The 12,773-nt window shown below is 51.8% G+C and overlaps 14 non-coding genes across 14 annotated transcripts; 8 read left to right on the top strand and 6 right to left on the bottom strand.

Annotated features, from left to right (window-relative positions):
* Positions 1-38: 38 nt before the first annotated feature.
* On the top strand, positions 39-111 carry trnat-ugu (transfer RNA threonine (anticodon UGU)). The gene has a single exon. It is a non-coding gene; the product is annotated as a tRNA-Thr (tRNA).
* Positions 112-1,009: 898 nt separating this feature from the next.
* Positions 1,010-1,081, bottom strand: trnaq-cug (transfer RNA glutamine (anticodon CUG)). The gene has a single exon. It is a non-coding gene; the product is annotated as a tRNA-Gln (tRNA).
* A 202-nt stretch (positions 1,082-1,283) lies between these two features.
* trnat-ugu (transfer RNA threonine (anticodon UGU)) lies at positions 1,284-1,356 on the top strand. Its single transcript has one exon. It is a non-coding gene; the product is annotated as a tRNA-Thr (tRNA).
* A 1,065-nt stretch (positions 1,357-2,421) lies between these two features.
* Positions 2,422-2,493, top strand: trnae-cuc (transfer RNA glutamic acid (anticodon CUC)). The gene has a single exon. It is a non-coding gene; the product is annotated as a tRNA-Glu (tRNA).
* A 278-nt stretch (positions 2,494-2,771) lies between these two features.
* trnaq-uug (transfer RNA glutamine (anticodon UUG)) lies at positions 2,772-2,843 on the bottom strand. The gene has a single exon. It is a non-coding gene; the product is annotated as a tRNA-Gln (tRNA).
* A 173-nt stretch (positions 2,844-3,016) lies between these two features.
* Positions 3,017-3,089, top strand: trnat-ugu (transfer RNA threonine (anticodon UGU)). Its single transcript has one exon. It is a non-coding gene; the product is annotated as a tRNA-Thr (tRNA).
* An 898-nt stretch (positions 3,090-3,987) lies between these two features.
* trnaq-cug (transfer RNA glutamine (anticodon CUG)) lies at positions 3,988-4,059 on the bottom strand. Its single transcript has one exon. It is a non-coding gene; the product is annotated as a tRNA-Gln (tRNA).
* A 202-nt stretch (positions 4,060-4,261) lies between these two features.
* trnat-ugu (transfer RNA threonine (anticodon UGU)) lies at positions 4,262-4,334 on the top strand. Its single transcript has one exon. It is a non-coding gene; the product is annotated as a tRNA-Thr (tRNA).
* A 1,065-nt stretch (positions 4,335-5,399) lies between these two features.
* On the top strand, positions 5,400-5,471 carry trnae-cuc (transfer RNA glutamic acid (anticodon CUC)). Its single transcript has one exon. It is a non-coding gene; the product is annotated as a tRNA-Glu (tRNA).
* A 278-nt stretch (positions 5,472-5,749) lies between these two features.
* Positions 5,750-5,821, bottom strand: trnaq-uug (transfer RNA glutamine (anticodon UUG)). Its single transcript has one exon. It is a non-coding gene; the product is annotated as a tRNA-Gln (tRNA).
* Positions 5,822-5,994: 173 nt separating this feature from the next.
* On the top strand, positions 5,995-6,067 carry trnat-ugu (transfer RNA threonine (anticodon UGU)). The gene has a single exon. It is a non-coding gene; the product is annotated as a tRNA-Thr (tRNA).
* Positions 6,068-6,965: 898 nt separating this feature from the next.
* Positions 6,966-7,037, bottom strand: trnaq-cug (transfer RNA glutamine (anticodon CUG)). The gene has a single exon. It is a non-coding gene; the product is annotated as a tRNA-Gln (tRNA).
* Positions 7,038-7,239: 202 nt separating this feature from the next.
* trnat-ugu (transfer RNA threonine (anticodon UGU)) lies at positions 7,240-7,312 on the top strand. The gene has a single exon. It is a non-coding gene; the product is annotated as a tRNA-Thr (tRNA).
* A 1,223-nt stretch (positions 7,313-8,535) lies between these two features.
* Positions 8,536-8,607, bottom strand: trnaq-cug (transfer RNA glutamine (anticodon CUG)). The gene has a single exon. It is a non-coding gene; the product is annotated as a tRNA-Gln (tRNA).
* Between the last annotated feature and the right edge of the window lie 4,166 nt (positions 8,608-12,773).

Genomic DNA, 12,773 nt, shown 5'->3' with positions numbered 1-12,773 from the left:
ACGCTTGTGTGTGCGTGAGTCAGGGTCTGGAGCCTCGTGGCTCCATAGTTCAGGGGTTAGAGCACTGGCCTTGTAAACCAGGGGTCGCGAGTTCAAATCTCGCCGGGGCCTTTTGCACTCGGGCTGGACGCGGAGCAGGGTCTCCCGCTTGTAAAGGGGTATCAGCTGAGGGCCGTAATTGTGTGAATACTGGCAAGCAACAGGGTGTGGTGGCTCTTGGCTTTCTCTGTCTCTTGCCTGCTTCCTGTCCCTCACTCACACCCCACGCCCCGGGGACGTCATACCCTGCTGTGATAATTGATAGGTGCCGAGGAAAACAATGCCAAGCTGGCTGTCGTTGTCCTCATCAAGTCCCGGGCTCTTCCCCGACTGTGTGGGAACTGACGAGCACTTGCGACAAATGCTGCCATTGGACTCCTTGATTAAGAAGGCGGGGGCCCCTGCGTAGATGAAGCAGCAGTTCAGCAGAAGAGTGAGAAATTTTCCTGGAGAGCCTTTACAGACACACTGGCTACTTGTGATTTCATTTTCTGTCAAGCGAAACTAGTCTGTATGACACTGAACCTCGTGGGTTTCCCTGTTGTGTCCTTCCAGTCATTCACACCACGGTTCCTCCCCCAGGTGGCTGACCATTGCGTCGCGGAAGCTGTTGTAGCAGTGATTCTTTTACGGGTTAGATCTAAGTGACGACGGCAGGCGGGGTCGTGTCTTCAACGGGTTACTGCAGTTTTAAAATCGCGGGTGGATGAGTCTCTGTCTCAATTCAAGATTGCCGAGCTCGGCCCCGCTTTAAGAGCCGACGTCGGTCGCGCTGCGGGCACGCCACAGATGGGAGAGGGCCTTTCCCTGTGTCCCTGGTGGTCTAGTGGTTAGGATTCGGCACTCTCACCGCTGCGGCCCAAGTTCAGTTCCTGGTCAGGGAAGCGTGGCTTTTTTCCCCCCACCCCGTTTATTTCAGCGGGAATTCCCGTTTGGCATTCCAGACACCAATTCCAATGTCACCCACAAAAGGTTCCACCGAGATTTGAACTCGGATCGCTGGATTCAGAGTCCAGAGTGCTAACCATTACACCATGGAACCACACAAGAGCCGGGGCGACTGTCGATTCCCTTGGTGATCTTCGGTGTCTTCCATGGGCCTGTGCAAGACTTCAGCTTCGCCGTGGCGTCCTTTCTCTGCTCTCTCCGCTGTGTAGCTGAGCCGGGCACCGTGTCTCCCTCATGTTGCCAGCTGCTTGACTCGGTACGTTTGTGTGCGCGTGAGTCAGGACCTGGAGCCTCGTGGCTCCATAGCTCAGGGGTTAGAGCACTGGTCTTGTAAACCAGGGGTCGCGAGTTCAAATCTCGGTGGGGCCTTTTGCCCTCCTTTTGCACTCGGGCTGGACTCGGAGCAGGGTCTCCCACTTGTAAAGGGGTATCAGCTGAGGGCCATAGTTGTGTGATTACTGGCAAGCAACAGGGTGTGGTGGCTCTTGACTTCCTCTGTCTCTTGCTTGCTTCCTGTCCCTCACTCACACCCCACGCCCCGGGGACGTCACACCCTGCTGTGATAATTGATAGGTGCCGAGGAAAACAATGCCAAGCTGGCTGTCGTTGTCCTCATCAAGTCCCGGGCTCCTCCCCGACTGTGTGGGAACTGACGAGCACTTGCGACTAATGCTGCCATTGGACTCCTTGATTAAGAAGGCGGGGGCCCCTGTGTAGATGAAGCAGCAGTTCAGCAGAAGCGCAAGAGAGATTTTCCTGGAGAGCCTTTGCAGACCAGGAAGCAGACACACTGGCTGCTTGAGTTTTCATTGCCCGCCACAGGCTGCTTTGGCATAACGGGCTCGACCTGAGCAGCGCGGGCATCCCGGAGCCATCTTTTCACGGTCTGGTTCTGGCCTTGTGTAGGGAAAGCCTGGCGTCAATATCGAAGACAGTCGTGATTCCGTTCCCCCAGCGGCAAAGTGCTCTCAACTTGGTGTAAGTCTTGTTTTCTTCTTTGTGCTGGGCGATGTGGTTTTCTTTGTGTGTGTGAGTGTTAACCCACCGATGTGTGATGGCTGTAACTCCTGTGATTGTGAAGAATCTTTAGAAATCTTGTACTGCAAGTTTTGTCTGTCAAGCGACACTAGTCTGTATGACACTGAACCTCGTGGGTTTCCCTGTTGTGTCTTTCCAGTTTTTCACAACACAGTTCCTCCCCCAGTTGGCTGACCATTGTGTCGCGGAAGCTGTTGTAGCAGTGATTCTTTTGCGGGTTAGATCTAAGTGACGACGGCAGGCGGGGTCGTGTCTTCAACGGGTTACTGCAGTTTTAAAATCGCTGGTGGATGAGTCTCTGTCTCAATTAAAGATTGCCGAGCTTGGCCCCGCTTTCAGAGCCGACGTCGGTCGCACTGCGGGCACGCCACAGACGGGAGAGGGCTTTTCCCCGTGTCCCTGGTGGTCTAGTGGTTAGGATTCGGCGCTCTCACCGCCGCGGCCCGGGTTCGATTCCCGGTCAGGGAAGTGTGGCCTTTTTTCCCACACCCCGTTTGTTACCCTTAGAGCCGTGCAAGACGTTGAACTCGGAGGAGGTGTTCCGGGTATTTTGACGACGCAGGAACCTCTGTCATAAAATACACGCATGTCTGCTGTACACTCAATCGTCTGCAGTAGTGGGTGATATCTTGCAGGTCCTAGAAAGGCTGATGAGTAAAAGCAGGTTTCTTTGCCCACAGCAGAGCACGCAAGGAAAGCAGCCCACGATCCCATACACAGGTCCTGATTTCAATGTCACCCACAACAGGTTCCACCGAGACTTGAACTCGGATCGCTGGATTCAAAGCCCAGAGTGCTAACCATTACACCATGGAACCACACGAGAGCTGGGGCGACGTCCATGGGCCTGTGCAAGACTTCAGCTTCGCCGTGGCGTCCTTTCTTTGCTTTCTCCATTGTGTAGCTGAGCCGGGCACCGTGTCTCCCACATGTAGCCAGCTGCGTGACTCGGTACGTTTGTGTGCGCGTGAGTCAGGGTCTGGAGCCTCGTGGCTCCATAGTTCAGGGGTTAGAGCACTGGCCTTGTAAACCAGGGGTCGCGAGTTCAAATCTCGCCGGGGCCTTTTGCACTCGGGCTGGACGCGGAGCAGGGTCTCCCGCTTGTAAAGGGGTATCAGCTGAGGGCCGTAATTGTGTGAATACTGGCAAGCAACAGGGTGTGGTGGCTCTTGGCTTTCTCTGTCTCTTGCCTGCTTCCTGTCCCTCACTCACACCCCACGCCCCGGGGACGTCATACCCTGCTGTGATAATTGATAGGTGCCGAGGAAAACAATGCCAAGCTGGCTGTCGTTGTCCTCATCAAGTCCCGGGCTCTTCCCCGACTGTGTGGGAACTGACGAGCACTTGCGACAAATGCTGCCATTGGACTCCTTGATTAAGAAGGCGGGGGCCCCTGCGTAGATGAAGCAGCAGTTCAGCAGAAGCGTGAGAAATTTTCCTGGAGAGCCTTTACAGACACACTGGCTACTTGTGATTTCATTTTCTGTCAAGCGAAACTAGTCTGTATGACACTGAACCTCGTGGGTTTCCCTGTTGTGTCCTTCCAGTCATTCACACCACGGTTCCTCCCCCAGGTGGCTGACCATTGCGTCGCGGAAGCTGTTGTAGCAGTGATTCTTTTACGGGTTAGATCTAAGTGACGACGGCAGGCGGGGTCGTGTCTTCAACGGGTTACTGCAGTTTTAAAATCGCGGGTGGATGAGTCTCTGTCTCAATTCAAGATTGCCGAGCTCGGCCCCGCTTTAAGAGCCGACGTCGGTCGCGCTGCGGGCACGCCACAGATGGGAGAGGGCCTTTCCCTGTGTCCCTGGTGGTCTAGTGGTTAGGATTCGGCACTCTCACCGCTGCGGCCCAAGTTCAGTTCCTGGTCAGGGAAGCGTGGCTTTTTTCCCCCCACCCCGTTTATTTCAGCGGGAATTCCCGTTTGGCATTCCAGACACCAATTCCAATGTCACCCACAAAAGGTTCCACCGAGATTTGAACTCGGATCGCTGGATTCAGAGCCCAGAGTGCTAACCATTACACCATGGAACCACGCAAGAGGCGGGGCGACTGTCGATTCCCTTGGTGATCTTCGGTGTCTTCCATGGGCCTGTGCAAGACTTCAGCTTCGCCGTGGCGTCCTTTCTCTGCTCTCTCCGCTGTGTAGCTGAGCCGGGCACCGTGTCTCCCTCATGTTGCCAGCTGCTTGACTCGGTACGTTTGTGTGCGCGTGAGTCAGGACCTGGAGCCTCGTGGCTCCATAGCTCAGGGGTTAGAGCACTGGTCTTGTAAACCAGGGGTCGCGAGTTCAAATCTCGCTGGGGCCTTTTGCCCTCCTTTTGCACTCGGGCTGGACTCGGAGCAGGGTCTCCCACTTGTAAAGGGGTATCAGCTGAGGGCCATAGTTGTGTGATTACTGGCAAGCAACAGGGTGTGGTGGCTCTTGACTTCCTCTGTCTCTTGCTTGCTTCCTGTCCCTCACTCACACCCCACGCCCCGGGGACGTCACACCCTGCTGTGATAATTGATAGGTGCCGAGGAAAACAATGCCAAGCTGGCTGTCGTTGTCCTCATCAAGTCCCGGGCTCCTCCCCGACTGTGTGGGAACTGACGAGCACTTGCGACTAATGCTGCCATTGGACTCCTTGATTAAGAAGGCGGGGGCCCCTGTGTAGATGAAGCAGCAGTTCAGCAGAAGCGCAAGAGAGATTTTCCTGGAGAGCCTTTGCAGACCAGGAAGCAGACACACTGGCTGCTTGAGTTTTCATTGCCCGCCACAGGCTGCTTTGGCATAACGGGCTCGACCTGAGCAGCGCGGGCATCCCGGAGCCATCTTTTCACGGTCTGGTTCTGGCCTTGTGTAGGGAAAGCCTGGCGTCAATATCGAAGACAGTCGTGATTCCGTTCCCCCAGCGGCAAAGTGCTCTCAACTTGGTGTAAGTCTTGTTTTCTTCTTTGTGCTGGGCGATGTGGTTTTCTTTGTGTGTGTGAGTGTTAACCCACCGATGTGTGATGGCTGTAACTCCTGTGATTGTGAAGAATCTTTAGAAATCTTGTACTGCAAGTTTTGTCTGTCAAGCGACACTAGTCTGTATGACACTGAACCTGGTGGGTTTCCCTGTTGTGTCTTTCCAGTTTTTCACAACACAGTTCCTCCCCCAGTTGGCTGACCATTGTGTCGCGGAAGCTGTTGTAGCAGTGATTCTTTTGCGGGTTAGATCTAAGTGACGACGGCAGGCGGGGTCGTGTCTTCAACGGGTTACTGCAGTTTTAAAATCGCTGGTGGATGAGTCTCTGTCTCAATTAAAGATTGCCGAGCTTGGCCCCGCTTTCAGAGCCGACGTCGGTCGCACTGCGGGCACGCCACAGACGGGAGAGGGCTTTTCCCCGTGTCCCTGGTGGTCTAGTGGTTAGGATTCGGCGCTCTCACCGCCGCGGCCCGGGTTCGATTCCCGGTCAGGGAAGTGTGGCCTTTTTTCCCACACCCCGTTTGTTACCCTTAGAGCCGTGCAAGACGTTGAACTCGGAGGAGGTGTTCCGGGCATTTTGACGACGCAGGAACCTCTGTCATAAAATACACGCATGTCTGCTGTACACTCAATCGTCTGCAGTAGTGGGTGATATCTTGCAGGTCCTAGAAAGGCTGATGAGTAAAAGCAGGTTTCTTTGCCCACAGCAGAGCACGCAAGGAAAGCAGCCCACGATCCCATACACAGGTCCTGATTTCAATGTCACCCACAACAGGTTCCACCGAGACTTGAACTCAGATCGCTGGATTCAAAGCCCAGAGTGCTAACCATTACACCATGGAACCACACGAGAGCTGGGGCGACGTCCATGGGCCTGTGCAAGACTTCAGCTTCGCCGTGGCGTCCTTTCTTTGCTTTCTCCATTGTGTAGCTGAGCCGGGCACCGTGTCTCCCACATGTAGCCAGCTGCGTGACTCGGTACGCTTGTGTGTGCGTGAGTCAGGGTCTGGAGCCTCGTGGCTCCATAGTTCAGGGGTTAGAGCACTGGCCTTGTAAACCAGGGGTCGCGAGTTCAAATCTCGCCGGGGCCTTTTGCACTCGGGCTGGACGCGGAGCAGGGTCTCCCGCTTGTAAAGGGGTATCAGCTGAGGGCCGTAATTGTGTGAATACTGGCAAGCAACAGGGTGTGGTGGCTCTTGACTTCCTCTGTCTCTTGCTTGCTTCCTGTCCCTCACTCACACCCCACGCCCCGGGGACGTCATACCCTGCTGTGATAATTGATAGGTGCCGAGGAAAACAATGCCAAGCTGGCTGTCGTTGTCCTCATCAAGTCCCGGGCTCTTCCCCGACTGTGTGGGAACTGACGAGCACTTGCGACAAATGCTACCATTGGACTCCTTGATTAAGAAGGCGGGGGCCCCTGCGTAGATGAAGCAGCAGTTCAGCAGAAGCGTGAGAAATTTTCCTGGAGAGCCTTTACAGACACACTGGCTACTTGTGATTTCATTTTCTGTCAAGCGAAACTAGTCTGTATGACACTGAACCTCGTGGGTTTCCCTGTTGTGTCCTTCCAGTCATTCACACCACGGTTCCTCCCCCAGGTGGCTGACCATTGCGTCGCGGAAGCTGTTGTAGCAGTGATTCTTTTACGGGTTAGATCTAAGTGACGACGGCAGGCGGGGTCGTGTCTTCAACGGGTTACTGCAGTTTTAAAATCGCGGGTGGATGAGTCTCTGTCTCAATTCAAGATTGCCGAGCTCGGCCCCGCATTAAGAGCCGACGTCGGTCGCGCTGCGGGCACGCCACAGATGGGAGAGGGCCTTTCCCTGTGTCCCTGGTGGTCTAGTGGTTAGGATTCGGCACTCTCACCGCTGCGGCCCAAGTTCAGTTCCTGGTCAGGGAAGCGTGGCTTTTTTCCCCCCACCCCGTTTATTTCAGCGGGAATTCCCGTTTGGCATTCCAGACACCAATTCCAATGTCACCCACAAAAGGTGCCACCGAGATTTGAACTCGGATCGCTGGATTCAGAGTCCAGAGTGCTAACCATTACACCATGGAACCACACAAGAGCCGGGGCGACTGTCGATTCCCTTGGTGATCTTCGGTGTCTTCCATGGGCCTGTGCAAGACTTCAGCTTCGCCGTGGCGTCCTTTCTCTGCTCTCTCCGCTGTGTAGCTGAGCCGGGCACCGTGTCTCCCTCATGTTGCCAGCTGCTTGACTCGGTACGTTTGTGTGCGCGTGAGTCAGGACCTGGAGCCTCGTGGCTCCATAGCTCAGGGGTTAGAGCACTGGTCTTGTAAACCAGGGGTCGCGAGTTCAAATCTCGCTGGGGCCTTTTGCCCTCCTTTTGCACTCGGGCTGGACTCGGAGCAGGGTCTCCCACTTGTAAAGGGGTATCAGCTGAGGGCCATAGTTGTGTGATTACTGGCAAGCAACAGGGTGTGGTGGCTCTTGACTTCCTCTGTCTCTTGCTTGCTTCCTGTCCCTCACTCACACCCCACGCCCCGGGGACGTCACACCCTGCTGTGATAATTGATAGGTGCCGAGGAAAACAATGCCAAGCTGGCTGTCGTTGTCCTCATCAAGTCCCGGGCTCCTCCCCGACTGTGTGGGAACTGACGAGCACTTGCGACTAATGCTGCCATTGGACTCCTTGATTAAGAAGGCGGGGGCCCCTGTGTAGATGAAGCAGCAGTTCAGCAGAAGCGCAAGAGAGATTTTCCTGGAGAGCCTTTGCAGACCAGGAAGCAGACACACTGGCTGCTTGAGTTTTCATTGCCCGCCACAGGCTGCTTTGGCATAACGGGCTCGACCTGAGCAGCGCGGGCATCCCGGAGCCATCTTTTCACGGTCTGGTTCTGGCCTTGTGTAGGGAAAGCCTGGCGTCAATATCGAAGACAGTCGTGATTCCGTTCCCCCAGCGGCAAAGTGCTCTCAACTTGGTGTAAGTCTTGTTTTCTTCTTTGTGCTGGGCGATGTGGTTTTCTTTGTGTGTGTGAGTGTTAACCCACCGATGTGTGATGGCTGTAACTCCTGTGATTGTGAAGAATCTTTAGAAATCTTGTACTGCAAGTTTTGTCTGTCAAGCGACACTAGTCTGTATGACACTGAACCTGGTGGGTTTCCCTGTTGTGTCTTTCCAGTTTTTCACAACACAGTTCCTCCCCCAGTTGGCTGACCATTGTGTCGCGGAAGCTGTTGTAGCAGTGATTCTTTTGCGGGTTAGATCTAAGTGACGACGGCAGGCGGGGTCGTGTCTTCAACGGGTTACTGCAGTTTTAAAATCGCTGGTGGATGAGTCTCTGTCTCAATTAAAGATTGCCGAGCTTGGCCCCGCTTTCAGAGCCGACGTCGGTCGCACTGCGGGCACGCCACAGACGGGAGAGGGCTTTTCCCCGTGTCCCTGGTGGTCTAGTGGTTAGGATTCGGCGCTCTCACCGCTGCGGCCCAGGTTTGGTTCCTGGTCAGGGAAGCGTGGCTTTTTTCCCCCCACCCCGTTTATTTCAGCGGGAATTCCCGTTTGGCATTCCAGACACCAATTCCAATGTCACCCACAAAAGGTTCCACCGAGATTTGAACTCGGATCGCTGGATTCAGAGTCCAGAGTGCTAACCATTACACCATGGAACCACACAAGAGCCGGGGCGACTGTCGATTCCCTTGGTGATCTTCGGTGTCTTCCATGGGCCTGTGCAAGACTTCAGCTTCGCCGTGGCGTCCTTTCTCTGCTCTCTCCGCTGTGTAGCTGAGCCGGGCACCGTGTCTCCCTCATGTTGCCAGCTGCTTGACTCGGTACGTTTGTGGCTTTTTAGAAAGAGAACCTTTGCTACACAGTTTAACTAAACGTAAGGCGGACTGTAAATTTGTGTGAAATTTTATATTTGTCTCACTTCCTTAATTTTGAGGCCCAAATAACTGTTAACGCCCCTTTACCTAAAACCATCACGATCGTTTAAAAAATAACTACATTTACAGAGAAATGACTAATTGGTTTATTTAAACCTGTATCCTACCTTGAGGGCGAAGCAGCAGAGTCAGGCAGAGAAGGAGCCAGCAGGTTTTAGCAGAGAGAGACATTGTGTCCTCAGGATAGCATGTCTGTTTGCGTGAGACAGGCTCAGAGGGTGATATGAGGAAGTGACAAGGCAACATAGAAACAAGTATAGATGAGGCAACACTCAACCCATCTGGCCAGTTCAGAATCTGCAGAAGCCCAAGAGCAAAGAATGTGTGGTTAATTAAATGTTAACAATAATATAGGTTCAGTGCCTGTTCTTTTACACAAGTACTTTAAAAGTTCTAACAAGTTGTTGTGTCTATATTTCCATCCATTTCCTACCCACTTTATGGGGGAGCTGGAGTCTATGCCATGCCAGCAAGCAACAGGCACAAGGCAGGGTACACCCTAGATGGGACAGAGGGCACACATAGATACAGACACACTCACAGCAGGGCCAATTTTCCCAGAAGCCAATTAACCTACCAGGACGTCTTTGAACTCTGAGATCACCCAGAAGAAACCCACTCGAACGGTGTAAGAACATTCAAGCTCCACACCGACAGCACCCCAAGACTTGAACCCAGGGCCTCACTGCTGCAAGGCAGCACTGCTTCACTGTTCCACCTACATTTAAAACGCAAGCTACAAAATTAAGTTCTCAATCAAAAAATTGAAATACCCCTACTAACAAGTGTGGTTGGGTGGTATTAAAAGCTGATTAGAAATGTATAAATAAAACCCCTGCATGTGTTCAAACTGTCCTTTAATTGTGTCCTGCACCTTTAAGACTCAATCGAGCCGCTCTCTCGAGTGGGCGGGCCCAGTCCTGTGTTCGTCTGTATATTGTATATGCATTATGTATGTATATACAATACTATAGCATTCAGGTGCAGTTAAACTTTGACACAGAAAAGTGAGAAAATGGCTGATTGTGCTTCTTTGAATTGGAATGTCATCCGTTCAAGAACTAGGTTTGTTCGTGAACGGAATTTGGGATCAAATTAACTCGTAGGGAAAAATTACCTACTACTATTTGGTTATTCGTGAAAGCAGGAAGTGCTGTACTTGAAGGTTTCATACTTGTTTGGAAACTGTTTTCCTGCTGCTGTTTCGGTTAGCAAAGGCGGTGTGCTTGTTTTTAAACTGGAATTAATACTGGATACTCAGGGAAAGGAGATGTTTCATCAAGGAGGAAAGACTTATTTTATGTATTTGCTTATAGTTTACTAAACATTTTGCAGCTCGTCTCAGTACATATTATCCTTTAATGTCCCCAGCACGGTCCTGTCTATTTCCAGAGCCTTTATATAAAATAATTGTATCCGACTCACTTCACATATGTTTTATTTTTCTGTAACTCAAACTTCGGCAATCATTACCAAGGTTGATTGTTACAATATATTGTGTATCTACCAGGTTTTGTTTACGCTGTTTGTAAGAGCAGCGCTGTAAACCCTTGTGTCCCACTTAAAACTGCACTCAGGAGAAGTACAGTGTGTCCTCCCTGAATTAATAGGATAAAGCAGTTAGAAAATGTCTGGATTGTAAGATGTTGTTAATTATTAAAAACACAGAGAAAAGATTAAAAAGATCACATTCCAAACTAAGATGGTTTGGTCAGTAAAAAGGAACTTTCTCACCTGCTCTGTCCTCATGTGCTTTATGTCCCTGCTACCATTTTCCATTTTATATCCTGGCTACTCCTCTCTCCCTCACTGGTCAATATCCCTGCTACCCTCTGCTCTCTCCTGAAGCGGTTTTAATATTCCTGCTTCAACCCTCCTCTCTATTCTTCTTGGAATTAATCTGTATTTGTTTCCTGACTTGGCTCAGCACTCCAATATCAAGCAAACTCTGATACCAACAAACAACTGGTACACTTGTCTCCCAGTCTAGGCATAACTTTCATCGTGCATTTGAATGGCTGGGATTTCCGTTTCTGCTAGTTGGTCAGTTTCTCTTCTTCGCTGTAGTTTCATCTGAGATGTCCCCTTTTGTGTTTTTCTTTTATGCCTGAATAAATGATTGATTATATTGCATTGAATACTGCTGGGGGTGTCACTCAGCCAACTAGAGTAAATCGAAGAAAGACATTTTTTCTTGAGTTTATACATGTTAATCCTTGTACTGTTTATCAAACTGCTAGAATCCAGCCTCAGAGTCTCACAGATGACATTCCTCCCCTAGAGGGCGCTCCACTACTCCTGTCATCAGTCCTGTGATTGTTGCTGTGTTCCCCAGGTGTACCCTGTTATGTGTACTGCTATTTAAAGACCAGCTCCTCCAGCCCCCGGGGCTCAACATTAGGGTACAGATGTGGCGAGGCCCCCCTGGCACCAGGAAACCCTACGTCCGTCTCCTGAGGGCACAGGCCTCATCCCCGACACCCCCCGTTTCCTGAGCCCGGGGTCTGGAGGACCTCGCCCCGTCACCCTTGGACCTCCATGTTTTGTCTGTTCGTGTTTTCCCCCTTGCCGGGGATTGTAACCTTGTCGCGTCCCAGGATGGATTTCTTGCTGATGGACTCCCACACTGAGCCCTAACCTGCCTCTGGACCTGCTCCGATTTGGATGCCGTTCTTTGTCTTCCCCGCTCACTGTCTCATGGACTGTCACTGTTATTCTGTGCACTATTAAACCCCTCTCTGTTCCCTCTTACCACCCCCCCTGCTTCCTCCAGCTCTTACCTCATCGCAGAGGGTCTGCTACAAGACCTGACAGAGACCCCAGACCCTGGCCGTAACACAGAGAACAGCTCAGTCTCCTTTGACAGGCGTTAATAATAATAATAATAATAATGACATCATTTTATTAACCCTTTACAATGTCTTGCATTAGGAATGATCTCTTTGCATACCCCAGCCTGCTCTCCATGAGGCACACAGACACACAGATAGGGAGAGAGCCTGCTGGTCAGAGCGCAGGGTCAGCCATTGTACAGCACCCCTGGAGCAGTTGGGGTGAAGGGCCTTGCTCAGGGGCCCAACGGAGTAGGATTCGTCTGCCAGCCGCAGGATTTGATCTGGTAACCTTCCAGCCACAGGCGCAGATCCTGAGCCACCGCTCTGCCCCTTAATATTCCTGTATTGTTATCCGAATTGTGTGATTATCCCGCAATGGGGCCGACAGCTGTACCTGACTTTAAAAGACAAAGTCTGTCTAATACCGACAGTCTCTACGGGTACATTTGTGTGTTGTTAATGAAGACACTGGGATTTTGGTGAAAATAAAAAATCTGTACAGTTTTCTCCATTAGTCAAGAAGTATCAGTGAGACTACTGACAGCTATTAAAACTCCAGTAGATCTTAAACTTTTTAAAATAACAATATGTTCTTGCATCTATGAAGCTCCTTCCAACCCAAAGGACCCCAAAGACAATCACATACAGGAGAGGCTCCACTCTCCCCAGTGAAGTGCAGCCCCACCTGGGTAACACTCAGCGCCTTTCTGCACCCGCTCCTTACTGGCTTAATGGGACCAGTTTGGCAGCTTCTTCCAGCTTTTTGGGTGCTGCTGCTTTGAAGAGACCTGGACAGTCAGCAGACACTCTTTGGGATCCTGGGTACAGGTGCAGCAGCAGGGGATGGCAAAACCTGTACCTGTCAGTGAGGTGCAGCCCCTCCTGGGAGACAAACAGCAGCCCCACTGCACACAGATCACAGCAGGAGATGGAGACTACAGCACCAGGAGAATGGTGGGTGATCTGGGGTACTGGACTTCACCCAGTGAAGTGACACACAGCAGCCCCACTGCTCACAGATCAGGGCAGCAGAGAGGAAAATTGTGGGTGATTGTT

The sequence above is a fragment of the Lepisosteus oculatus genome, chromosome 6 (genome assembly GCF_040954835.1).
Source record: "Lepisosteus oculatus isolate fLepOcu1 chromosome 6, fLepOcu1.hap2, whole genome shotgun sequence".
NCBI classification, from domain to species: Eukaryota; Metazoa; Chordata; class Actinopteri; order Semionotiformes; family Lepisosteidae; genus Lepisosteus; species Lepisosteus oculatus.
Note: the sequence above shows the minus strand (reverse complement) of the source record. Positions and strands in the feature narration are given on the sequence as shown.